Source organism: Adiantum capillus-veneris, chromosome 13 (genome assembly GCF_014529385.1).
Source record: "Adiantum capillus-veneris isolate H3 chromosome 13, ASM1452938v2, whole genome shotgun sequence".
Classification (NCBI taxonomy): Eukaryota; Viridiplantae; Streptophyta; class Polypodiopsida; order Polypodiales; family Pteridaceae; genus Adiantum; species Adiantum capillus-veneris.
Genome location: NC_140943.1, coordinates 99,891,747 through 99,918,844, shown reverse-complemented (window position 1 = coordinate 99,918,844; position 27,098 = coordinate 99,891,747).

Here is a 27,098-nt window from a genome sequence, read left to right as displayed (position 1 = left end):
GGTTCTCGCTTCAGCCATTACACCACACACGTTGCCCCAAACTACAAATCTCTCTTCTTCTCGGAACGAGGTAACCGAACCCATTCCTACATCCTTGAGCCCATCCCGTTGAGTGCGATCCGCACCATTGCCTCCATTCGTCTTAGCTCCCATTCTCTACGCTGCGAGACAGGACGTTGGGGCACTGGCGAGGAGTGTCATCGACTTTGCACCTTATGCCCTCGTCAAGTGCGAGAGAGTGAATACCACACACTACTTGAGTGCTCAGCTTTTGACCACATTAGGTCCTCTTTTCCCCATATATTCAGCCATGAGCTCTCCCTACATACCTTCCTCTCCCAACCACGATGTGGACTCTCTATTGCGACGCTCATTTCAGCCATTTTTGAGCATCGAGAGTCACTTATGAACTCCACTCACACCACGTGACATGTTCATTTGGTCCCATAGGTCATATTTGACCTCCCAGGACGATAATAGAACTATCTATCTCTATCTATCTATCTCTATCTCTCTCTCTCTCTCTCTCTAACCCCCTCCTCTCTCTCCTCCATCCCCTCTTTTCTCTCTTTCTCTTACACCTCGGTCCTCTCTCTCTCTCTCTCTCTCTCTCTCTCTCTCTCTCTCTCTCTCTCTCTCTCTCTTTCCTCCCCTCTTCTCTCCCTCTTCCCCTTTCTCCATCCCCTCCCCCCTCTCTCTCCTCTCTCTCTCTCTCCATTCCCCCCTCTCTCTATCTCTCTCTCTTCTTCCTACATTCCCCCCCCCCTCTCTCTCTCTCTCTCTCTCTCTTCCTCCCTCCGGTCACCCCCTCCCCCCCGGTAGTTCATGGCACATGGACTACGAGTGGGGAGCTTCTCTCCCTCTCCTCCTCTTTCTCCATCCCCTCCCACCCTTTCTCTTCTATCCCTCTCTTTCTCTCTCTCTCTCTCTCTCTCTCTCTCTACACCCTTCTCTGTGCATTCCCCCCTCCCCCCGGTAGTCCATGCCACATGGACTATGAGTGGAGAGAGAGAGAGAGAGAGAGAGAGAGAGAGAGAGAGAGAGAGAGAGAGAGAGAGAGAGAGAGAGAGAGAGAGAGAGAGAGAGAGAGAGGAGGGGCAAGAGAAAGAGAGAAAAGGGGGGATGGGAGGATAGAGAGAGAGAGAGAGAGAGGAGGGGGTTAGAGAGAGAGAGAGAGAGAGAGAGAGGGAGAGAGAGGGTTGAGGGGCAAGATAAAGAGAAAAGGGGGGATGGAGGATATAGAGAGAGAAGGGGATAGGGAGAGATAGAGGAAGAGGGTGGAGGAGCAAGAGAATTAGGGAAAAGGGGAGATGGAGGATAGAGAGAGAGGAGGGGGTAGAGAGAGAGAGAGGATGAATCTTTTTAGAATCTGCTCACCGGATTCCAAAGAAGCCTTTGCCAAAAAAATGTTGGCCAAAAAACATTCTCCGTCCCATATAATCTCTCTTTATAAAAGAGGTCAACCTAAAGCACTTGAGCCCTATGGCTCTAGGGTCATATGATCGCTCATTACAATAAACGATGGCCCTTAAGCTTATACATTGGCACCCGATGGTCCTAGGTCCATATGATCTCTCATTAAAAGAGAGGGCACCCTATGGCCCTAGGGCTAGAGGGTGGCATAGGTGTCAATGTAAAATCTCTTTAAAAGTATTTAGGCCATTCTAGTGTGCCTATATGGTCATCATGGCAGCCCTATGGCCCTAGGGCCATATGATATCTCATTATGATAGAGAGAAAATTATGGCCATTGAGCTTATAAATTGGCACCATAAGACCCTGGGGCTATATGATCTGTCATAAGAATATAGAAAAACCTATGGCCGTTGAGCCCTTGAGCACTAAGGCCATAGAATCTCTCGCTAGAGGATAACCTATGGCCCTTGAGCTTATACATTGGCACACTATGGCCCTAGGGCCATATGATCTCTCATTAGAATAGAGGGTAGCATATGGCCCTAGGGACAAAGGGTGGCCTAGGAGTTAATGTAGAATCTCTCAAAGAGTATTTAGGCCATTCAAGGGCACCATGGAACCTCTATGTCTTTGGGCCATAGGATCTCTCATTGGAAGAGAGGGAAACCTATGGTCCATGAACTTATGCATTGGTACCATATGGCCCTAATTCCATAGGATCTCTTATCAAAATATGGAGAAACCTATGGCCCTATGGCCAGAGGCTGGCCTAGGTGTCAATGTAAAAGGTCTCAAAGAGCATCTAGGCTATTCAAGGGAACCTGCATTGGCAACATGGTATCCCTATGAACCTAGGTCCATCAATGGAGGAAAACATATGGCCCTTGAGATTATAAATTGGCACCCTATGGCCCTAGGTCCATAGAATCTCTCTTCAAAATAAAAGACAACCTATTGCCCTAGGGGCAGAGGGTGACCTAAGTGTCAATGTAAAAGCTCTCAAAGATCATTTAGGCCATTCAAGGGCACTTACATGGGCACCATGGCAGCTCTATGAAACTAGGACCATAGGACCTCTGATTGGAATAAAGGGAAACCTTTGGCCCTTGAGCTTATACATTTCCACCCTATGGATTTAAGGCCATAGGATCTCTCATTACAAACGAGAGAAGCCTATGGACCTAGGGCTAGCAAATGGCCTAGGTTTCAATGTAAAATCTCTTAAATAACATTTAAGCCATTCAAGGGTACCTACATGGAGACCATGGTAGCCATATGGCCCTAGGCCATATGATCTCTCATTACAATAGAGGGCACCCTATGGCATTTAAGCTTCTACATTGGCACCCTATTGCCCTAGGTCCATTACATCTCTCATGAGAATAGATGGCAGCCTATGACCCTAAGGCTGAAGGGTGGCCTAGGTGTTAATGTTAAAGCTCTCTAACATCATTTAGGCCATTCAGGGACCCACATATGCACCATGACAACCCTATGGCCGCATGATCTCTCATTGGAATAGAGGACAACCTATGGCCCCCGAGCTTATACATTGGCACCCTATGGCCCTAGGGCCATAGGATCTCTAATCAAAATGGAGGGAAACCTATGGCCATAGTGCCAAATGTGCCAATGTAAAATCTCTTAAAGAGAATTTAGAATATGAGGCAGCCTATAGAGATTGAGCTTATACATTGGGACCCTGTGAGCGTATGGCCATATGATCTCTGATGAATAGACGGAAACATATGGTCCTAGGACTAGAGGGTGGCCTAGGTGTCAATGTAGAAGCTCTCAAAGAGAATTTAGGACATTTAAAGTCACCTGCATGGGCACCGTGACAACACTATTATGAGATCCCCAACTTGCCAATACCAAGATCAGGATGGGATCCTTGACAGGTCTCTAGGTCTGATAAAAATCAGAGTCTCTAAACAAGAAAAATCCAAGGAATAGACCTTTACCATTGACAATGGCTTGGGTCTATAGCCTTAGAAGAAGACCTAGTCCTGTCTTGCAGCGAAAACGGGACAACGTATTAAAAGTCTAAAAAACTATTTCGGCCCTATAACTGCCACAATTTGGCTAAGGTATCCTCAACCAACGCTTTTTTCTCCCTAACAGATGTGAGTGCACAGCCGCTGGTTGACTCCTCTTCCAAGTGAAGAAGTTTTCTAAACATTTTAGTGCGCAGGGATGGATAGTTACCTGACTAATCAGGTCCACCCGTCCATGATTAACAACCTTAGTCAATCCCCACTTACCACCCCACACTCACACATGATTCCTTTTGTTTTCTAATTACTATCACATTGTTTTAACATTTAAAATAATGGTTTCTTTTAGCGTGCCGTCACAGTAATTCGTTCAATCAAGTATTAAAGACAACATTGAAAAGCGTTCTTTTAGCAAAAAGACATCTTTAAACTTAAGACAGAGTACTGTCAATCAAAACATTATCCATAATAACCATGACCAGTACTCTTCTTGTCTCAAGACCACCTAAGGGTGAAAAAAAGGCACCCATTCCTTATTCATAATGCGGAGTGGATAAACCCCCACCCAAGGTTCCGGGTGCCCATACACCAAACCAGTTGCCCATACAACGGGGCGGCTCCCCTAGGATAAAAACGGTATCCTAACTTATGTAGAAACATCAAGACATGACACGGAGTAGAAAATCATCGTTCATGGGGGTAACCGACTTATCCGTGGCTAGAAAGTCATCATTATAATCAATTTATACTAAGGAGTCAGAGGTGTCTTGAGACAAGGTGTCTTAAGGATAATCAATCATATCTTTCCTGATTCAACCAGTTTTAATCCACACACTTCTTTCCTATATTATAATTAAATGCACGTTGGAAGTTACCTTTCGTTTTTGACCAATTATTCATTTTCTGATTCTTACTCACTCCTTACGTATGCAATGTTAACTTATAAAAGAGCTTAAACTATTTTAAGACTTAATTGAATAATGGGAAACCCACTTGGGACTGATCAGCCATCTACTGGTGCGCCCGTGCTTGAAGACTCTCCTCTGTAGGCCTACTACTAGGTCCAACTTCATCATCGTGTGACGCTCTAGTTCTTTTTAGAGCTTTGCTCTCATCATCAAATGTAGGATTGGCTCGGGTCCTTTTAGGTGCCATAACTTTTTATTCCTTATAAAAAGGATGTCTAATCATTAGGTAAATTATCCGAAAGCTAGACTTAACCTTTGTATCCAATTTTACCCAAATCTAGGTTAAATTTATAGTCTTAATTGGTAAATTCTTGACCTAGTAATTTCTTATTTGTCTATCTAGACATGATAACTTTTCCCACAGCTTTTGTAACGGTTTTTTAAGCTCTTCTAATTTTCTTATAGTTTTCTATATCTTTTTCCTAATTTTTCCATCGAATTTTAAGCTTGGAATCTGCTTATTTTGAGCTTATATTATTTCTATTTGTTTTCTCTAAAAGATTTCATTTCCTCAACTTTATATCACAGGTTTACACTTACTATAATTTTTCTTAAAACTTTTGACTGCAAAGTCTATTTATTTTAATCAATCTTTTGTGTAAAATAAGACTTTTTGTCAATTATAATTTTCTAAACTCACTAATTAACTATGGTATAATTATCACAAGAAGATAAGGATTTTTTTTAATCTTTGGTAATTATCTTAATATTTTCCAACTTAATTATATAATTTTCATCTTCAATTTTCAGCTAAAATTAGTATAATTTGACTTAAATAAATATCTATACTATTTTTCTAACCTTGACATAATTATCACCACTTTTTTTTATGTAATCTAACTTTGATAAATAGAATGTAATCATATAAGATGATTTACTAATTTCCCTCTTTAAATTTTAGCCAGGATTAGTATATTTTGACTTAGATAAATATCTATACTAAGTTTCTAACCTTGACATAATTATCATGGCATTTTTATTATGTAATCTAACTTTGATAAATAGTATGTAATCACATCACATGATTTACTAATTTCCCCCTTTACTTTATCCTAAAATATAGTGTTTTTCTACTAAGATAATTAGCTAAACTAATTATCTGTGGTTAACACTAGGTTGGTAATGGGACACTTTTATGTCCTATTAAGTGACCATTTTCCTTGAATTATGTCAAGAGTTTCAAAATGGATTTTAAGGTGCTATCTTTCTAGAAAGTTGTCTCATGAGCTGAAAAAAACTTGACATTTTTTTGGAATATGAATTCCATCTTTAATCTTGTCCTTGCACAACATTTCACAACCTAAACTGTCTGAAAAAACGGGTCCTGTTTTTGGCTTTTTTCAACTTTTTGCAACTATACCACTCTAGAATTCATGTTTGTGAGGTCTATAATGCTAGAGAACTATCTTTAGTAGTCCTCAGCATGTCCTGATGCTTCTAGGGAGAAATAAATGTTAAAGTTTTAAGTTATGACCAAATTACAAAAATTGTCAAATCCTGTTTTTTAGCCAATTTTAGCTCTTCTATGATTTTTTTGGTGGCTTTCATGATATCCAAATGTAGTTTTGATTTTCTATGTCGCATATTGTAACATAAAGCTAATATTCCTTGAGTTTTGGGGCACCTAATACCCTATTTTGCATAGTAGACAACGATGGTTGATTTTTTCAATTATACAAGAAAACGAGACATTCTAGTATATCAAGTATAGCTTTTTCAATATTGTTACTTTCTTGTGACAACTACATGCATTTTGTAGGTAGTAACCATATCTAGTCATAAGGATCAAATTTGGCTAGATATTGAATAGTTTCTATGGGATTCTACAACTCATAATGTTGAACCCAGGTTTTTCATGTTTGCTGTATTTAGCACTTCATCTTTGTCCCCAAGATTCCCCTTGGTAAGAGATGTATTATTCTTTTGACATGCTCCATGGATCCTTATGAACCTAAAGGACAATAGGGAGCTAAGAAAACATGCATATATTATTTGTATTGAGCGTGGCTATAGAAACTCTGATGATAGGTTTGTAGAATGGTACAAATTCAACTTTTTTGTACCTATTTCTTTTGGCAAAACAAAAAATAGTGAGTGAGAAGCAATCATATGTTCTGATCACCAACCCATTGAAGTTAACTAGGGAATTTATCTCAAGTCCTACAAAAATCCCTAATCTTATTTTTATGCAACAAAACGTAAGAAATGACTGTTTTGATGAAAATGTACTGGTCCATCAACTTTGGAGGCTTGGTGTGACCAAAAGATGAGAAATTTTACAAGTTTCTTATTTTTTCCATGTGTAGTAGGCCTTGAACTATAACCTCATGAAAGGATTTTACAAAATAAGTGGATCTACTATGGTTTTAGAGGTTTTTTTCAAAACTCTGAAAGGACACTTTTATGTCCTGTTAGGTTACCAACCTAGTGTTAAGATAATTATCACAAGTTTGTTAAGATGTGATTTACCTCTGATAATTATCTCAAAGGTTTTTAGTTTAACTTATTATTTTTCCCCATTAAATTTTTCTTTAAAACAATGTTTTCCTATTGAGATAATTAGTTATACTAATTATTTGAGAGTAAGATAACTGCCTAACATGTGTGTTTCCTCTTATAATTATCTCAAAGTATTTTGGATTATTTTGCTATTTTTTCCTATTTACTTTTCCCTAAAAACGGTGTAATTCTGTTGAGATAATCAGTTAAACTAACTATTTGAGGTTAAGATAATTATCACGGGTTTCATAGAATGTATGTTTCCTTTGATAATCATCTCAAAGCATTTTGGATCAATTTGTTATTTTCTCCACTTTTAATTTCCCCTAAACATAGTGTAATTATGATAATATAATTAGTTAAACTAATTATCTGAGGATAAGATAATTATCACGCGTTTCATCAAATGTGATTTACGTGTGATAATTATCTCAAATCATTTTAAATCAATTTGCTATTTTTCCCTATTTAATTTCTCCTAAAAATAATATAATTATGCTGAGATAATTAGTTAAACTAATTATCTGAGGTTAAGATAATTATCATAGGCTGCATAAAATATAGTTTACTGTTGATAATTATCTCAAAGCATTTTGGATGAATTTGCTATTTTCCCACTTTTAATTTCCCCTAAAAATAATGTAATTATGCTGAGATAATTAGTTTGACTAATTATCTAAGGCTAAGATAATTATCATGAGTTTCATAAGATATGATTTACCTTTGATAATTATCTCAAAGCATTTTGGATCAATTTGCTATTTTTCCCATTTTTAATTTTTCCTAAAAACGTTGTAATTCTTCAAAGATAATTAGGTAAACTAATTATCTGAGATTAAGATATTTATCACGGGTTCCCAAAGATGTGATTTACCTTTGAAAAATATTTAAAATCATTTTGGATTACATTGATCATTTTCCTCTTTACGTTTCTCTCAAAAATAATGTAATTCTGCTCAATTAATTATTAAAATTACCCAAGAAATTACAAGGAAATTTTCCTAGCATAATGACAGTCTAAGAAATCTCTGATAATTATCTCATCTTAATCTAAACTTAATTAGTATAATTATCATTATGGTTAAAATGAGTAATTTCAATCCTAATATGATATAATAATTAATTAGCTTAGTATCCCTAAGCTTAATCACAATAATCAACAGAGAATTTTAAATTAAGAGAGGATTTTTTAGTATACTTACGTTTAATTTTTAATTAATTAAGAAATTTATAAATATGTTAATCTATCTTTGCTAATTAAGAAAGGTTAGTGCTAATTACCGTTGATTAACCGACTAGAGCTTTGCTCTCTAGTGATTTCTACATAGAGGTCTCTCTAGATGAGAGAGAATGTACCAAGGCTCTGAGTCTGTCCGAAATTGTGAAGCAAGGGTCATATTTATAGTTTTCTGGGCACTCACAGGTTGGAAAATGGCAGTAACTTGCATCCCAAGTAGCCCTACAGCTCCAAAAACGCCCCCCTACTGCTAAATCTAGTCTGGGAAAGTTCATCATTACCCCACACAACCCCCCAGATACACAGAATTGTTTTTCTGCTAGTTTGTTGACTTTTAATGATTAATTTTTGAAATATCTGCAATTTCTAGAACCTTAGGATAAGAAGTCTTTAACAGTAATAATTACCGAAACCATTCAATTTTACTTAACTAATTAAATTTATAGTGTAACCTTTCAGAGCCTGTAACTTTTCCAGATTTTATCAGACTTCGGTTCTGAAAAATTCTAACCCTAGTAAATCTCTGGTTACAGTTCCAAAAATACCAATATTTACCATAGTTGGATCATTCTACAATGTTTTCTTAACAAACCAAGTTAATTTGATCAGGCTTTGTACAATTTCTAAAGTTTCAAAAACTGGAAACCTTACAATCACCCCAACTTAAGAAATTGAGATGTCCTCATCTCAACCAAATTTGGGGAAACCTTTGAAAAGTGATACTTCATCCTCCCATGTGGTAGTCCTTCCATTTTACTAAATGTTCTTTGATTACTCTTTTTTTCAGACTTCTTTCCCTAGTTACAGTTACTTGCTAGTCAACTCTTCCCTAAGAAACTCTCAGTGTTGAGCTCATCTTAAAAACCTTTACAAACCATTTGTATCATCTCAAAAACCAGGTTAAATTAATTCCATAAAAGATCCATATATCCACCTTGTCAACATGAACGCGCTCTGTCTAACTGACCATTCAGAGCAATCAACGTTCGACAAGTATCATGCATTCCAGCTTTGGCAATCTGAACGCGCTCCGCGTGTTCTTTCCATTCTGAGCAATATGCATTCAGCACAAGCTTCCACCATTGCACCAGAGGTACCCTCTTTGTGCTCTAACCTGGTTGACCAACATTATGTAAAGGGTTTTAAGAAGTATCATACCAAGAGTTCTTTTAGGCTTCCTATTAGTCTCGTACATTAATACTTTCATATCTAGGTCATTTTTCAAGGAAGCCTATCGTGTGCATAAAGAATGTGAGTTGGTTTCTTAATAATTATCTCAATTTCAAGATTCAAATTCTTTTCATACTATCGAGAACCTCTATCTCATTTGTTAGATCCATCCTTAATTTCTTGATTGAATGCTAATTTAACTTTAGATTCCTTAAGTAATTTGGAAAAGAAAATAATGTTTACCATTATATAAGTAACTCAAAGTTTTACATCATCGACTTATAGTGGTGAGTGGCCAAGCGAGTGGCTCTTTTATCTTCCTCATTCATAAGGCGAATATTTACAAGGATAGCCTTACAAAAGAGGCTTAGGGTATCTCATCCTAACTTGAGTAAATTTTTGCGGCCTTTAAAGAATCCGCATAGCTGGCTGACTTAGAATATGGTGATACAAACGATGGGTGTTTGTAGTCAGATTTCTACAATCCTCTAACTGATTGGTATAATAGGTCTTATACTCATTGGAAATCGGAAAGTAAATTACAAGATCCAAATTCTTAGGGGTATTCTGAGAAAAATTTCTGATTCTTTGATATGGAATTATCTCCATCACTTTATTCCATACCCATTCGTTGAGGGGTTTCCCCATGCCTACTGGATAAGTGGAAACAGTGGTACTCGATTTTGTACCCAAGAAGTAGTACAATTGAACCACTCTTAGTTCCTCAGACCAACGTAGTTTCTTTAAATCCGTGGTAAGACATCTTAGCTTCCAAGCATTGATGTAATAAGTCCCGCCTTCATTGCTCCATTCGAGCTCCCCCTCACAGATGTGAGGGCACAAGCGCTGGTGGACTCCTCTTCCAAGTGAAGAAGTTTTCTAAACGTTTTAGTGTGCATGGATCGATAGTTACCTGAAAAATCAGGTCCACCCGTCCATGATTGACAGCCTTAGTCAATCCCCACTTACCACCCCGCACTCACACATGATTCCTTTTGTTTTCTAATTACTATCACATTGTTTTAACATCTAAAATAATGGTTTCTTTTAACGTTCCGTCAAAGTAATTTCTTCAATTAAGTATTAAAGACATCATTGAAAAGAATTCTTTTAGCAAAGAGACATCTTTAAACTTAAGACACGGTACTGTCAATCAAAAAATTATCCATAATAACCATGACCAGTACTCTTCTTGTCTCAAGAACACCTAAGGGTGAACAAAAAAGGAACCCATTCCTTATTCATAATCCGGAATGGATAAACCCCCACCCAAGGTTCCGGGTGTCCATACACCAAACCAGTTGCCCATACAACCGGGCGGCTCCCCTAGGATAAAAACGGTATCCTAACTTATGTAGAAACATCAAGACATGACACAGAGTAGAAAATCATCCTTCATGGGGATAACCGACTTATCCGTGGCTGGAAACCCATCATTATAATCAATTTATACTAAGGAGTCGGAGGTGTCTTGAGACAAACTATTTTAAGGATGATCAATCATATCGTTCCTAATTCAACCAGTTTTAACCCAAACAATTCTTTCCTACATTATAAAAAAATGCACGTTGGAAGTTACCTTCCCTTTTTTACCAATTATTCATTTTCTGATTCTTGCTCACTCCTTACGTATGCAATGTTAACTAATAAAAGAACATAAACTATTTTAAGACTTAATTGAATAATGAAAAATCCACCTGGGATTGATCGGCCATTTGCTGCTACGTCGGTGCTTGAAGACTCTCCTCCGTAGGCCTACTACTAGGTCCAACTTCATCATCGTGTGATGCTCTAGTTCTTTTTAGAGCTTTGCCCTCATCATCAGATGTAGGATTGGCTCGGGCCCTTTTGGGTGCCATAACTTCTTATTCCTTATAAAAAGGACTTCTAATCATTAGGTAAAATATCCGAAAGTTAGACTTAACCTTTGTATCCAATTTTACCAAAATTTAGGTTAAATTTATAGTTTTAATTAGTAAATTCTTGACCTAGTAATTTCTTATTTGTCTATCTACGCATGATAACTTTTCCCACCGCTTCTTCAAAGGTTTTTTAAGCTCTTCTAATTTTCTTATAGTTTTTTAGATCTTTTTCCTAATTTTTCCATCAAATTTTAAGCTTGGAATCAGCTTATTTTGAGATTAATATTATTTCTATTTGTTTTCTCTTAAAGATTTCATTTTCTCAACTTTATATCATAGGTTTACACTTACTATAATTTTTCTAAAAACTTTTGACTGCAAAGTCTATTTATTTTAATCAATGTTTTGCTAAACATAAGAATTTTGGTCAATTATAATTTTCTAAACTCACTAATTAACTATGGTATAATTATCACCAGATGATAAGGACTTTTTTCACCTCTAGTAATTATCTTAATATTTTTCAACTTAATTATATAATTTCTATCTTGAATTTTCAGCTAAAATTAGTATAATTTGACTTAAATAAATATCTATATTAGTTTTCTAACCTTGACATAATTATCACAAATTTTTTATTATGTATTCTAACTCTAATAAATAGGATGTAATCATATAACATGATTTACTAATTTTTCTCTTTAAATTTTATCCAGAATTAGTATATTTTGACTTAGATAAATATCTATACTAAGTTTCTAACTTTGACATAATTATCATGACATTTTTATTATGTAGTTTAGCTTTGATAAATAGTATGTAATCATATCACATGATTTACTAATCTCGTCCTTTACTTTATCCTCAAAAATAGTGTTTTTCTACTAACATAATTAGCTAAACTGATTATCTATGGTAAAGATAATTATCATAAGTTTGTTAAGATGTGATTTACCTATGATAATTATTTCAAAGGTTTTTAGTTTAATTTACTATTTTTACTCATTAATTTTTTCTTTAAAACAGTGTTTTTCTACTGAGATAATTAGTTAATCTAATTATCCGAGATTAAGATAATCAGCAAGGGTTTCCTAACATGTGTGTTTCCTCTCATAATTATCTCAAAGAATTTTGGATTATTTTGCTATTTTCCCCTATTTACTTTTTTCTAAAAACAGTGTAATTCTACTAAGAGAATCAGTTAAACTAATTATTTGAGGTTAAGATAGTTATCATAGGTTTCATAGAATATATTTTGTCTCTGATAATTATCTCAAAGCATTTTGGATCAATTTGTTCTTTTTTCTCTAAAAACAGTGTAATTATGTTGAGATAATTAGTTAAACTAATTATCTAAGGGTACAATAATTATCACGGGTTTCATAAATGTGATTTACCTCTGATAATTATCTCAAAGCTTTTTGAATCAAGTTTTTTTTTCTTTTTTAATTTTCTTAAAAAACAGTATAATTTTGCTAAGATAATTATTTGAGGTTAAGATAATTATTATGGATTGCATAAGATATAGTTTATTATTGGTAATTATCTCAAAGCATTTTGGATCAATTTTCTATTTTCCCCTTTTAATTTCTCCAAAAAACAGTGTAATTATGCTGAGATAATTAATTAAACTAATTATCTAAGGTTAAGATAATTATCACGGGTTGCATAAGATGTGATTTACCTTAAAAATAGTGTAATTATACTGAGATAATTATTTTAATTAATTATTTGAGGGTACGATAATTATCACGTCTTTCATAAGATGTGATTTACCTCTGATAATTACTCAAATCATTTTGAATCAATTTGCTATTTTCTCGTTTTTAATTTTTCCTAAAAACAGTCTAATTATGCTGAGATAATTAGTTAAACTACTTATTTGAGGTGAAGATAATTATCACAGGTTGCATACTCTGATAATTATCTCAAAGCATTTTGGATCAATTTGCTATTTTCCCCCTTTTATTTTTCCTAAAAACAGTATAATTATATTGAGATAATTAGTTAAACTAATTATCTGAGGTTAAGATAATTATCACGGGTCTCATAATATATGATTTACCTTTGATAATTACCTCAAAGCATTTTGGATCAATTTTCTATTTTCCCCCTTTTAATTTCTCCTAAAAACATTGTAATTCTGCTAAGATAATTAGGTAAACTAATTATCTAAGGTGAAGATAATTATCATGGGTTTCCTAAGATGTGATTTACATCTGCTAAATATCTTAAAGCATTTTGTATTAGTTTGATTATTTTTCCTTTACTTTTCTCTAAAAAATAGTGTAATTTTTCTTAATTAATTATGAAAGTTACCCAAAAAATCACAAGATAATTTTCTTAGCATAATGACAATCTAACATAGCTTCGATAATTATCTCATCTTAATCTAAACTTAATTAGTATAATTATCATTAATTTTTGATTAAAATGAGTAATTTTAACCATAATATGATATAATAATTAATTAGCTTAGTATCCCTAAGGTTAATCACAATAATCAATAGAGAATTTTGAATGAAGAGAGGATTTTTTAGTATACTTAGGTTTAATTTTCAATTAATTAAGAAATTTGTAAATAGGTTAACCTAGCTTTGCTAATTAAGAAAGATTAGTGCTAATTGCTGTTGATTAACCAACTAGAGCTTTGCTCTCTAGTGATTTCTGCATAGAGATGAGAGAGAATGTACCAAGGCTCTGAGTCTGTCCGAAATTGTGAAGCAAGGGTCATATTTATAGGTTTCTAGGCACTCACAGGCTAGAAAATGGCAATAACTTGCATCCCAAGCAGCCCTATATATCATATCCTGATTGCATGGTAGCCATCCAATTTTTTGAATTTTGTGCTTCCTTAAAAGATAGAGGTTCCTCATCATCACATAATCTAGACACAGCCAAAGCATAACAATCTAATGCATAAGATGCATGGCAAGAACCTGAACGAGTACTAGTAGACAAAGGTTTCACGTAAAGTATGCACCAACCATTTTGGTATACCTCTAGCATGCTAATTCCCTCATCAAGTACATCATGTACATCGGTATCACTAATAGGCTGATCTATAGCATTTTCAAAAACCCCCATAGGCTGTACATTTGCCTCATTGGATCTGCATTCAAACTTCCACCACTGAAAAGAGGCAGCAAAGTGTCATAAATGTCATGTGAGCTTACATTATTGCCTCCAGTACATGACAACAAGGTCTAGACTGAATCTTCCACAAACACAGTATCCCATGAGACCAAGATACACTTTGTTTGCAAATGATACAGCCTGTAACCTTTTTTTTCATCACTATAACCAACAAAAATTCATTTGACAGCCTTATGATCCAGTTTTCTACGCTGCATAAGCCAAACAACCAAAAATGTGCATGTGCTCAATAGAAGGCTATCTATCATGCCATGCTTCATAAGGAGTCGTAAACTGTAAAGCTTTTGTAGGACACCTGTTAAGTGCATAAGTGGCACACATAATAGCCTCAGCCAAAACGAATGTGGTTAAGCTTGACTTTTGACCATACATTGTGCCATTTTTGTAAGAGACCTATGTATACGGCACTATATATTGGTGTTTTATCCCATGACTAGCCAAAAAAGCACTAAATTCATGAGACATTTACTCCCCCCTTTGATCGCAATGGAGGGTGTCCATAGTGCATTTTGAGACATTTTTATCCATGGCCAAAAATTTCTTGAAGCAGAAAAACACTTCAGACTTTGCCTTAAGCGAATACACCCATGCATGAGTGAAGGTAATTGCCGAAGGTTGGGTTTGCATGGGCCCACAAACATCACTATGCACAAGCTGCAACATGCAAGTAGACCTAATTGAACCATCCTTTGGAAACTTTGAACGTTACATCTTACCCAAAATACAACCTTCATAGACATGCTTGACAGGTGCTTCAAGAGGTGGCAAAGAAGAAACCATATTAGATTTTGGCAAATGCAGCAAACTGACAAAATTCAGATGCCCAAAACATGTATGCAAAAGTTTGGCATCTGAAATAGCCTTAGAATCCATAGCTGCATTTGCAAAATTTTGCCCACACTTGTCATAAGACCAAGTCTAGCAAGTGAAAATACACAGAAGATTATTTTTTATCCAAGGTACATACAATGCATCAGCAAGTCCAAAAGAACTACCATTTGCAGCAATAAGAAAAATCTTTCCAACTCCCTTAACTGGATAGGAGGCATTGTTGGCACAAGTGACTCAATTTCCATGAGGGACATCCTCAAGAGAGGTAAACAAGTCAAGATAAGAGGTAAAAGATCATATTAGGTGGTAAAAGACCATATTAGGTATTTTGGTAAAAATCTCACATTATGGGAATCTCCAAATCGACTAAATTCATGTAATTTGGGAATTTTCCACTTAAAGTGGGAAAAACTGAGGTGTGTGGTTAGTAAATAAAGTGAAAATCTCATAGGATCGTGCTGTTGATAAACACCAAAAGTCAAGAGGATGTACAACACATGGATTTAAATAATAACTACGAATTACATAAAACAAAGGAAAATACAAAAAAGATTTTGTTTACGAATTGACTCGTATAGTCACAATAGAAGCTCCACATAATTCTACTCCACATTTGATACCATATCTGAACTTTGATCCAAGTGTGGTTGATGTGCATGAGTGAGGCCTTCTTTGGCTTTTAGAGCATGCCTTTCTGGAATATTTATTCTAGAAAATGGTCCTTCTTTGTTGGGTCTCCAGGACCAAACAATTGCATCTACAGTTTCCCACACTTGTGGGTCCTTATAGTTGACAGCCCAATAGCCCTTCCAACAATTACTGTAAGCTTGAGTATCTGTCATCCCACTTTTTCTCGCGCAAGGTGCCCAATATTGAATCAAAAGTTTTCTGTAGTTTGGTGATGTAGGCTCATTATCAATGTCAGATAAAGCCGTTGCAAGCCACACTGGATAGATTTTTGTGTCACTCGGAACAAGCATAAGAAAGTCACCTTGGTGCACATTAGACATAGGGTCAAACTCTTCCCTTGGCCTATCTCGTTGAGGCCCACAAAAATGATCGTTCAACTCTTCAAGGCCTAGAAATCTTTCTGCTCCTTGTTGCAAATTCATTGTAGTGCTTTGTAGGTGAGAATATTCTTGAGTTTTTGGCCAAAACATTTCATACAAGACTCCCTCTGATATGATTGCTTTTCCAATCTCTTCAATTACCTTACTCCAATAATCTATCACGGGTCTATAATATCGCAGAATACTTGAACCATTCCCTAAATTTTTCCAAAATTTTATATAGTTCTTTAGCCCCAAAATGACTTCTTCGTGGGCCTTGACATACTCGGCCATTTGTACTAGAGGTGGATCTCCATGTGGTAACATTGGCTTGCCTTCTATGTCTGTTTTCCAAAGGCGAATACTTCCACTCCAACTTGATACACCTACATGTGCCTTATATTGCATCATTGGTGTCTCACCTTCCATCACTCAAGTTATGGTAGTCCAAATCATCCCTTGAGTTCAAAGAATGTAGTGGTGAAATATTGCTCCTTGGAAGTCCATTTGTTACTAGATCACCAAGAGGATGCTTATCTATCCTCTATAGGTTATGTAAACAATTAGCAATTGAGCCAATTGTAAGATTTGGATCAGCTGGCCACAAACCATTCAAGAAAAAGTGTCAGCAATGACCTTCTCCATGTCCATGAGTGATCATGCCAATCAATGCCACCTGCAGATTATATCCTGAATCCACACCCTTAGGAACAATGCGTAATCTAGGAATGACAGTCTTCTTTTGATCCATCTTATTATGGATTATGCATACATATTTTTGTGGTTGAGTTTCTGAATACGTGCGCCATGCATAATATAGGCTTCTGCAACTCTTTTGTTGTGCCATGTGAACTTCTCTCTCTCTCAAGAGAAGAGCTCTCTCTTCAAGAGAAGGTTTAGCTTCTAACCTTTCCTTGATTGAGCTACAAATATTGCACTTAGAGAACTCACTCGTCTTTGTTAAAGTGACCTGTGGGTACTCTTTGTTCCAAATTCTACCAAAAGAAGATTGGGATAGCTTCTTCTCATAGCCCATTTGGTCAAGTGTCGTGTTGATTTCACATCAAATATCCACTTGTTTGTATGTTGATGGAATCACCAATTGAGTCTCTCTTGAGCCATCTAGTAGTGTTCTACTTCTATGTGGCATCTTCTCAGAGTTGTTTTCCACATTTAGTAGTGCTCTTGCTAAACTAGTATGTTGAAGTCCCCTTCTCAATGTACATGTGTTCCCATGTACATATTGGCGCACACCATTTTCAAAGTTCTCCTTGTATCGATAAAATGATGTCTTTGGTATTCCATGTAGCTCATACCATGCTCTACAACAAACAATAGAGCCATTTAGCTTGAATTGGTATCGTGACTTCTCATCTTTCTGATAACATATCGAAAGAACATAATAAACATAATTAGTGCGTGATTTTTGAGACTCTCCCCAAAATTGTTGTCGTAACCTTTTCACCATATCACGATCTGCAAACTGGCAACATTTTTGTGCACAACAATCAATGCATGATACCCTTTGAATTGATTTGTTTGAAAGGTAAAAAGTCGAAGTTGGTGCTGCTTTTGATTTTTGAGTCCTGTTCATGAAAGTGTATCGTCTCTTCCTTGACAACTGCATAACATTACTCCCATCAAGTTTTTTCCAACATTGTCATCGTTGGATACATCCTCATATGTAGCATGCATGCCATCAACAGGAACAAAGCGTTGTAATGGGCTCCCATTCACATTGTTGTCTGCTTGATGGGTCACTTTAGCAAAGTGATGCTACCCACTTCAACCACATCATCAATGCTTGCATTTTCTCTTTCAATACCCACACCCACACAATCATGACCAAGTTCCTGAGAGTTGACATAATCATGTGGAAATACATATAAGATGGTGCCTTCATTCATGGTTTTGATCATTGTGTCATCTTTTAAAAGGACCCTCTAATTTCTCCAAGACTCTCGAATCACTGCTTCAAATTCTGGGCTTGTCATAGGTATTACATCTGTAACTAGAGGATCAGAATGATCATGTTCTTCATCACCATTGTAGCTTTCCTGTGGATCAATTAAGTTCCCATTTAATACAAAAGATTGCAAAAGAAGCTTTGACAATCGAACAACACTCCATAATGAGCCTTGGAGAGATGAAGTATCCATTGTAGGAAAAGGTAGGACCACATCCTTCAAGCATTCCTCCACTAGTATGGAGACATTTCCTTGCGCTATCTTTGTACCACCACAAGTGGAATCTGGATTTGTTCTACACACACAACCAATACCAACAATTTCATTGTCAAGTATCATATGTACTTTCTCCCCAGATTTGAATTCCATCCTGTAAGTGAAAAAGATTACATTGTTAAATCCATAGTTATAGAAAAATACTCTTCAAACAAAAAATCATTCCACAACATGAAAAAGGTTTGCATAGGTTGGACAAGTGGTGAACCTTGAGACCGAGTCCTCCTTGCTATATTAATGGAAGCAAGGCTGGAAATTATGGTGGATCTTGAAACCAAATCATCCTTGCTATATTAGAGCATAGGTTGGACAAGTGGTGGACCTAGTTGTAATACCCATTGCCACCTATCAACTACTATAGGACTATGCTTTCCAATGTCCAAGTATCCCTTGCTTTTTGCAAGGTTGAACACGTGGTGGACCTTGAAACAAAAATCCCATTTCTATATCAGAGCATACCTTGGACAAGTGGTGGACCTAGTTATAATGACCAATATCTAAGGTGAAATACCTTAGAACCTTTCTACCTTGCTTGCGAATGTTTACGTAGCCCCTCATTTTTTTAATGGAAGCAAGGTTGGACAAGTGGTGGACCTTGAAACCAAAGCCTCTTTGCTATATTGAGCATAGGTTGGACCTAGTTGTAATACCCACTGCCACCTATCAACTACTATACGACTATGCTTTCCAATGTCCAAGTATCCCTTGAGCCTTTCAAGGTTGAACATGTGGTGGACCTTGAAACGAAAATCCCCTTTCTATATCGGAGCATAGCTTGGACAAGTGGTGGACCTAGTTATAATGCCCAATATCCAAGGTGAAATACCTTAGGACCTTGCTACCTTGCTTGCCAATGTTTACGTAGCCCCTCATTTCTTTAATGGAATCAAGGTTGGACAAGTGGTGGACCTTGAAACCAAAGCCTCTTTGCTATATGAGAGCATAGGTTGGACCTAGTTGTAATACCCACTGCCACCTATCAACAACTACTATAGGACTATGCTTTCCAATGTCCAAGTATCCCTTGAGTCTTGCAAGGTTGAGCATGTGGTGGACCTTGAAATGAAAATCCCCTTTCTATATCAGAGCATAGCTTGGACAAGTGGTGGACCTAGTTATAATGCCCAGTATCCAAGGTGAAATACCTTAGGACCTTGCTACCTTGCTTGACAATGTTTACGTAGCCCATCATTTATTTAATGGAAGCAAGGTTGGACAAGTGGTGGACGTTGAAACCAAAGCCTCTTTGCTATATGAGAGCATAGGTTGGACCTAGTTGTAATACCCACTGCCACCTATCAACAACTACTATAGCACTATGCTTTCCAATGTCCAAGTATCCCTTGAGTCTTGCAAGGTTGAACACGTGGTGGACCTTGAAACAAAAATCCCCTTTCTATATCAGAGCATAGATTGGACAAGTTGTGGACCTAGTTATAATGCCCAATATCGAAGGGGAAATACCTCAGGACCTTGCTACCTTGCTTGCCAATGTTTACGTAGCCCCTCATTTCTTTAATGGAAGCAAGGTTGGACAAGTGGTGGACCTTGAAACCAAAGCCTCTTTGCTATATGAGAGCATAGGTTGGAACTAGTTGTAATACCCACTACCACCTATCAACAACTACTATAGGACTATTCTTTCCAATGTCCAAGTATCCCTTGAGTCTTGCAAGGTTGAACATGTGGTGGACCTTGAAACGAAAATCCCCTTTCTATATCGGAGCATAGCTTGGACAAGTGGTGGACCTAGTTATAATGCCCAATATCCAAGGTGAAATACCTTAGGACCTTGCTACCTTGCTTGCCAATGTTTACGTAGCCCCTCATTTCTTTAATGGAATCAAGGTTGGACAAGTGGTGGACCTTGAAACCAAAGCCTCTTTGCTATATGAGAGCATAGGTTGGACCTAGTTGTAATACCCACTGCCACCTATCAACAACTACTATAGGACTATGCTTTCCAATGTCCAAGTATCCCTTGAGTCTTGCAAGGTTGAGCATGTGGTGGACCTTGAAATGAAAATCCTCTTTCTATATCAGAGCATAGCTTGGACAAGTGGTGGACCTAGTTATAATGCCCAGTATCCAAGGTGAAATACCTTAGGACCTTGCTACCTTGCTTGACAATGTTTACGTAGCCCATCATTTATTTAATGGAAGCAAGCTTGGACAAGTAGTTGACCTTGAATTTCAACCCCACATGTAAAAATATCGTGGGTTTAAGGTAATTCAATGGATCCTAGCATCTTGGAGACATATTGCAGCTTGCTTCTCTTCATGTTTCAATGAAGCCTATCTTCGACAAATGGTGAATCATCCTTCTCTCCATGTTTCAATGGAGCCTAGCTTGTACAAGTGGTGGACCTTTTCTTCTCTCTATGTTTCAATAGAGTTAGCTTGGACAAGTAGTGGACCTTGGAACCAAACCCCCATGTAAAACCTATCATGGTCAATCCAAGTGGTGAGAAAGAATAACCTTTAAGATATAGCCTGATAGGTTGGAAAAGTGGTGGACCTTAACACCCAGATATTATTAATATAATGACATAGAGTGGAAAACTGGTAAATATTGAGACCAAACCACTCATGCTACTAGCGATAATAGCTTGGACAAGTGGTGGACCTTGAAAGTAAACCCCCCATCTACAAAATATCGTGGGTTTAAGGTATTTCGATGGAGCCTAGCATATTGGAGACATGGTGCAGCTTGCTTCTCGTCATGTTTGAATGGAGCCTATCTTGGACAAATGGTGGAGCATCCTTCTCTCCATGTTTCAATGGACCCTAGCTTGGACAAGTGGTGGACCTTTGCTTCTCTCTATGTTTCAATAGAGTTAGCTTGGACAAGTGGAGGACCTTGGAACCAAATCCTAATGTAAAACTTATCATGGTCACTCCAAGTGATGAGAAAGAACAACCTTTAAGATATAGCCTTATAGGTTGGACAAGTGGTGAACCTTAACACCCAGATATTCTTAATATAATGACATAGAGTGAAAAAGTGGTGAATGTTGAGACAAAACCACTCATGCTACTAGTGATAATAGCGTGGACAAGTGGTGGAACTTGAACTTAAACCCCCCATGTTTCAATAGAGTTAGCTTCGCCAAATGGTGGAGCATCCTTCTCTCCATGTTTCAATGGAGCCTAGCTTGGACAAGTGGTAGACCTTTGCTTCTCTCTATGTTTCAATAGAGTTAGCTTGGACAAGTGGTGGACCTTGGAACCAAACCCCCATGTAAAACCTATAATGGTAACTCCAAGTGGTGAGAAAGAATAAAGTTTAAGATATAGTCTTATAGGTTGGACAAGTGGTGGACCTTAACACCCATATATTTTTAATATAATGACATAGAGTGGAAAAGTGGTGAATCTTGAGACCAAAACTCTCATGCTACTAGAGATAAAAGGTTGGACAAGTGGTGAACCTTGAATGTAAACCCCCCATGTATGAAATATCGTGCGTTTAAGGTATTTCAATGCAGCGTAGCATCTTGGAGACATGGTGCAGCTTGCTTCTCTTCATGTTTCAATGGAGCCTATCTTGGATAAATGGTGGAGCATCCTTCTCTCCATGTTTCAATGGATCCTACCTTGGACAAGTGGTGGACCTTTGCTTCTCTCAATCATTTCTCCAAACATACAAAATTTCCTTTCTTGAAGTTTTTAAGAGGAAATCTTAGAAAATTAGGTTCATTTTTTGGGCTTTTAGACTAATTTTCTCTAGTTTGGTGCGAATCTATACTAATAGAAAATGGGGGAGGCGATTCCGGCTCCCCCCCCTGACACGCGTTGTGAGCGGGATGAAAACACACACAGCGCCTCTATAACGACCCGACACACACTCTTGGAATGATACACACACACACTATGGGGCACCACTCGGCTTAGAAAACACACCAGGCTGAGACAGGGAACACACCTCTGGAGTGAGAGGAGAGAGACTATCCACTTGCCCACTCCACACACACACACACACACACACACAGACCCCCAAAAAACTCAGCTCAAAAGAGGAGAATTTCTGATGTTTAGATACAAATGAGCTTGGGCCAACACCAATGGGGCAAACAACTCACACAATATGGGTAAAATAAGCCAGATACAATCATAAACTAGAGCAGAAACTTCGCTCATAGGAGAAACTTACACAGAAAAACAGCAAAAAAAGAGTGAGGAATTTGGAAAAATGGACAGCGCCATCGCGTCCGGAACGGCCCAAAACCCCAGTCTACAATGTCAAAGTGCTCAAATCCGACCTCGGATGAGCAGTTTACAGCCAAAACAGGCTCAAAATGAGCAAAAACACAGCTGCGGCTGTTCCTCCTCTCTTCTCCACATTTTTTCTGGTCTTCTCTCTGTTTTTTCAGTTCCCACACTTATCTTTATTAGTTGGGCACCCTTGGCCTTTTAGATGACCTCAAACGGACCCCGAACAGGCCAAAAACTGACCTCGCAGTGCATAGTTGTCACCTTTTTGCATCATTCGCACACCTGGCACTCAAATTTTTTCCAATAATGCATCTCGCCACCACGTGAAGTGGCCCCAAAAAGTGGTCCTAATGATGGCCTTTCTGCATAACTCTCACAAGAAAACACCCACGTTGTGTCCGTCCTCATCCGCGTGCAAATATTGACCTCGTTCGCCCTCCTGAGGCCACTAGATGCCATCTGACGCATCTGCTGACCTCATGTCGTCGGCCTGCGGATAGCTTCCTCGAGAAGTTTTACGCGCTACAACTCCTCTTTATTGTAGAAAAAACATATTGGTATTGGTGATAGTGAAAATCGATGCACTATGTACATGCTGTCGTACCTGTACACATGTGGGCCCCACGTAACCACCTGGCTCTGGAAAATGGGCAATCCTTTATTTGATGCACCATGCATGTATATGTACATATGCGCAATCCCTTGCTCCAAAAAACTCCTGACATAATTTGCCCACCCCCTAGCCTGCTAGAGCATTCATGCTCAGCAGCAGCAACACTAGTAGAGGCTCATTCCACCTGGATCCCACACAAAAACACTTGGCATTCCTTGCATCAAAAGCTTAATCAAACTTTCACCTGGTTCCCAAGGAAAACCTGTAGAGATGCCATTTATCAACCTCCCATCAAGAAAATCATCAATTACTTTGGCATAGACTTGCATGTGCAAATATATCTCCTTCTCCATAGCTGAGAGGTCTCCACTGATCATTTGTGTCATCAATTCCTGCTTCTTTGAAAACTCAACCTTGGTTTGCATCAGCCCTTCAATCACTTCATAAGGCCCTTCACTTTCATCCTCATTCGCAAATGCAACTAAACCATCCTCCTGGATTTCTTTGTCCATAAAAAGAAATGAAACATCAGCATCCTCATCACTGCTGGTAGTACTATCATTGTCCTCATCAGTCATTGTGGAATAGTCTTTATCACTAGACTCATCCTCATCTTCATAAAGCTCCTCCAATCGCTTCCTTGTGTCCATATTATAAAGCTTCTTGGTACCTGTCTTTCCATAGAGGCTAATTGTACCATGTCGCCAATCTTGAACAGCTCCCACTGCACTTAACCATGGTCTACCCAGTATAATAGGATATGCTCCCAACCCTGCTGGCATCACATGAAAATCAACCACTGCCTTTGCATCATATGCCTCCACTTCTAAGCTCTTTACAACACCCAAGCATTTTACTTTTTGATGGTTTGCCAATCTGATCCAAAAACCTGACACCCCAGCCACTGTGAGACCCATCTTCTCAACACATGAGTGTGTTATGACGCATATTTGGGCTCCGCCATCCACATAACCTTGTCCCTAATTTTTCCTTTTATGCCACACATCTACTATTGGACAAATGTCTGGTAGCTCGCCCATTGCCAACACCTTCATTGAACCTCTCTCTGGCTCTTTCTCCATTGGGTTAACCATCCTCTTCCACTGTCGCTTTAGCTTAGGCACCATCTCTATAAGCTGCCCAAAAGTAACATCTGCCTTCCTGCTCGTCAGATCCTCCCTCAAGTCATAGCTTAATTGCCCATCCCCTAGTGGAAAATCTGAAACATGAAACTTTCGACGAGCTCTCCTTTTCCTCTTGGCCTTGACATCCTCGCCTTCATGGCTCTTTCCTTTCTTCTTACTAGGACCTGGGGCACTTCTTCCTTCCTTATCCTCTGTGGTTCTCTTCCCAATAGGCATCACTAATGTATCCTCTAGCTTTGATGCCTTCTCCAAGGTGACTACACTTAGCACTTTTGTCTTTCCCTTTTCCTTCTGGGTCAGTCCACTGGTTCCTTCGTCTCCCTTAATTTCGATGCCATAATCATTTGACCTAGTTAGCACCTGTCTTGGCAATGGATACATGTCTCCCCCCATCCTTGGTGGCTTATCACATTGCGGGCTGATGTGACCCAACTCTCCACAATTATAACATGTGGGCGTCTGCTTCCAAAACCTACCATTGCTTTGTCTAACACCATTCCTAGGCCTTTCTTCACCTCCTGGCTGATTTGCAAACCTCCCTCGACCTCGATTATTTCCCACTTGACCTAGCATGTTTAGGCTGAGATTCTTCATCAAATCAACCACTTGCCTCATGTCTTGCCTTAGGCCATCATCTTGCACTACTATAGTGACCACTGCTGGCATAACCTGAGTAGTAACAGGAACAACTGGTTCATGATGAACCCCTGACATACGACCTTGTAAAGACTCTATAGGCTGAAATTCAGACCTCATTGGCAAAGACTCCACCCCTAACTGGCTCATTTTCCTCAGCTTCCACTCTTTGTTCCTTGCTACCTCTAATGCATCCTCATATGTCCTACGCTTCTTTAGCTCCACTCTCCAACGTATATTCTCCCAAAGACCAGCCAAGAACCTGTCCTTCTTCATCATGTCAGGCGGGGGTACCTTTGGTGCTAAAGCCTTGCACATTCGCTCCCATGCCAATGAAAACTTACGTATATACGCATCTATTGGCTCACCTTCCTTTTGCACCAAAGCCTGTACTTCTTGCCACACCTTGTCAGGATCTTCTATCTTCACAAACTCCACTTCCAAACCATGTCGTAGATTGTCCCAACTCAACCTTATAAGTGGATCAGCCACACGCAACTCCTCTTCAAATGCTTTAGACCAAACTCGTGCATCACTCTTCAAACAAATTTGGAGAAGGCGTAACATTTGCGTAGGGTCATGAATCTGGTTGCTAATGCAGGCAACCTCCATCTTTTCCAAAAATTCTTCCACATCTTCATCACTTCTTCCATGAAACTCCGGATAAGAGAAAGCCATGGCTACCCAAGTTTAATGCTTTAAGAACCTCTTCGAACACACGTGCAAGAACCCACAACTTTTGACTGACTCAATTCCCAGAAACTTCAATGGAGCTTAACTTTAGATAAGGACAAACACATGCACATCAAATGAGTTTTCATAGTTGATCATTGGAATTACCACAGGCAAAGGACATTCCAGGATCTCTCTCAATCTTCTTGGCCCAAACATAAAGACTATGCGCTGCTGGAAAAAGATCTTCCTGGACACATGAACATTAATCTGAATTCTTTGAGTTAAATGAAAAGGAGTGAATTGAGGTCCATTTTGATCATCCATTAAAGCCAACCATGAAGCTCCCAAGAAGGCACACCTGACTCAACCTCTGATTTTGCCAAAATTTCAGCAGCATAACACCATAAATGGCTCAAAATACCAAAAAACCAGCCATCATAACTTGGGAAAATTTCGACAGAGTTTCCCCAGAAGTAGAGCAATGAGAACCCAAAATATAGACTGTATCTATATGCATAAACTGCCAACAATAGAACCCGAGCATCAAATAGGACTCACTAGTACATAGCCTATGGCGAGGTCACAAAAAGGGTTACCTGTATCACCGAAAGGATATCCACATTTGAGAATCCCCCAGCTCAATAAAAACCTCACGCTATCGACCCTCACACGAAGGCTAATGCAAATCTCGTATAGTCAAGTCTCAGAAATGACTATCTTCCAGACCAAGTCTCAGAAATGGCTGGGACTGCCAAATACAACCAAGTATGGCTCCACAAATGCGTACAATGGCAGTTTCCACAAGTAACGTACAATCCAGTAGACAATGCGCTCAAATAGGCGCCAAGTGATGCATACCCACAACAACTGCAAGTGACATCACTGCTAGTATATCACTGTACTCTAGCTACCTGTACCTGTGTGAATCACCTATACCTGTACCTGTTCCTGTAACCTGTAACCTATAGCCCCGAATCTCGAAGCTTGAAGCTCGAAGCAGAAGGTACTCGAAGAAGATTCTCAGTGGGGACACCAAAAGAATGTGAGCGGGATGAAAACACACACAGCGCCTCTATAACGACCCGACACACACTCTTGGAATGATACACACACACACTATGGGGCACCACTCGGCTTAGACAACACACCTGGCCGAGACAGGGAACACACCTCTGGAGTGAGAGGAGAGAGACTATCCACTTGCCCACTCCACACACACACACACACACACCCAAAAAACTCAGCTCAAAAGAGGAGAATTTCTGATGTTTAGATACAAATGAGCTTGGGCCAACACCAATGGGGCAAACAACTCCCACAATATGGGTAAAATAAGCCAGATACAATCACAAACTAGAGCAGAAACTTCGCTCATAGGAGAAACTT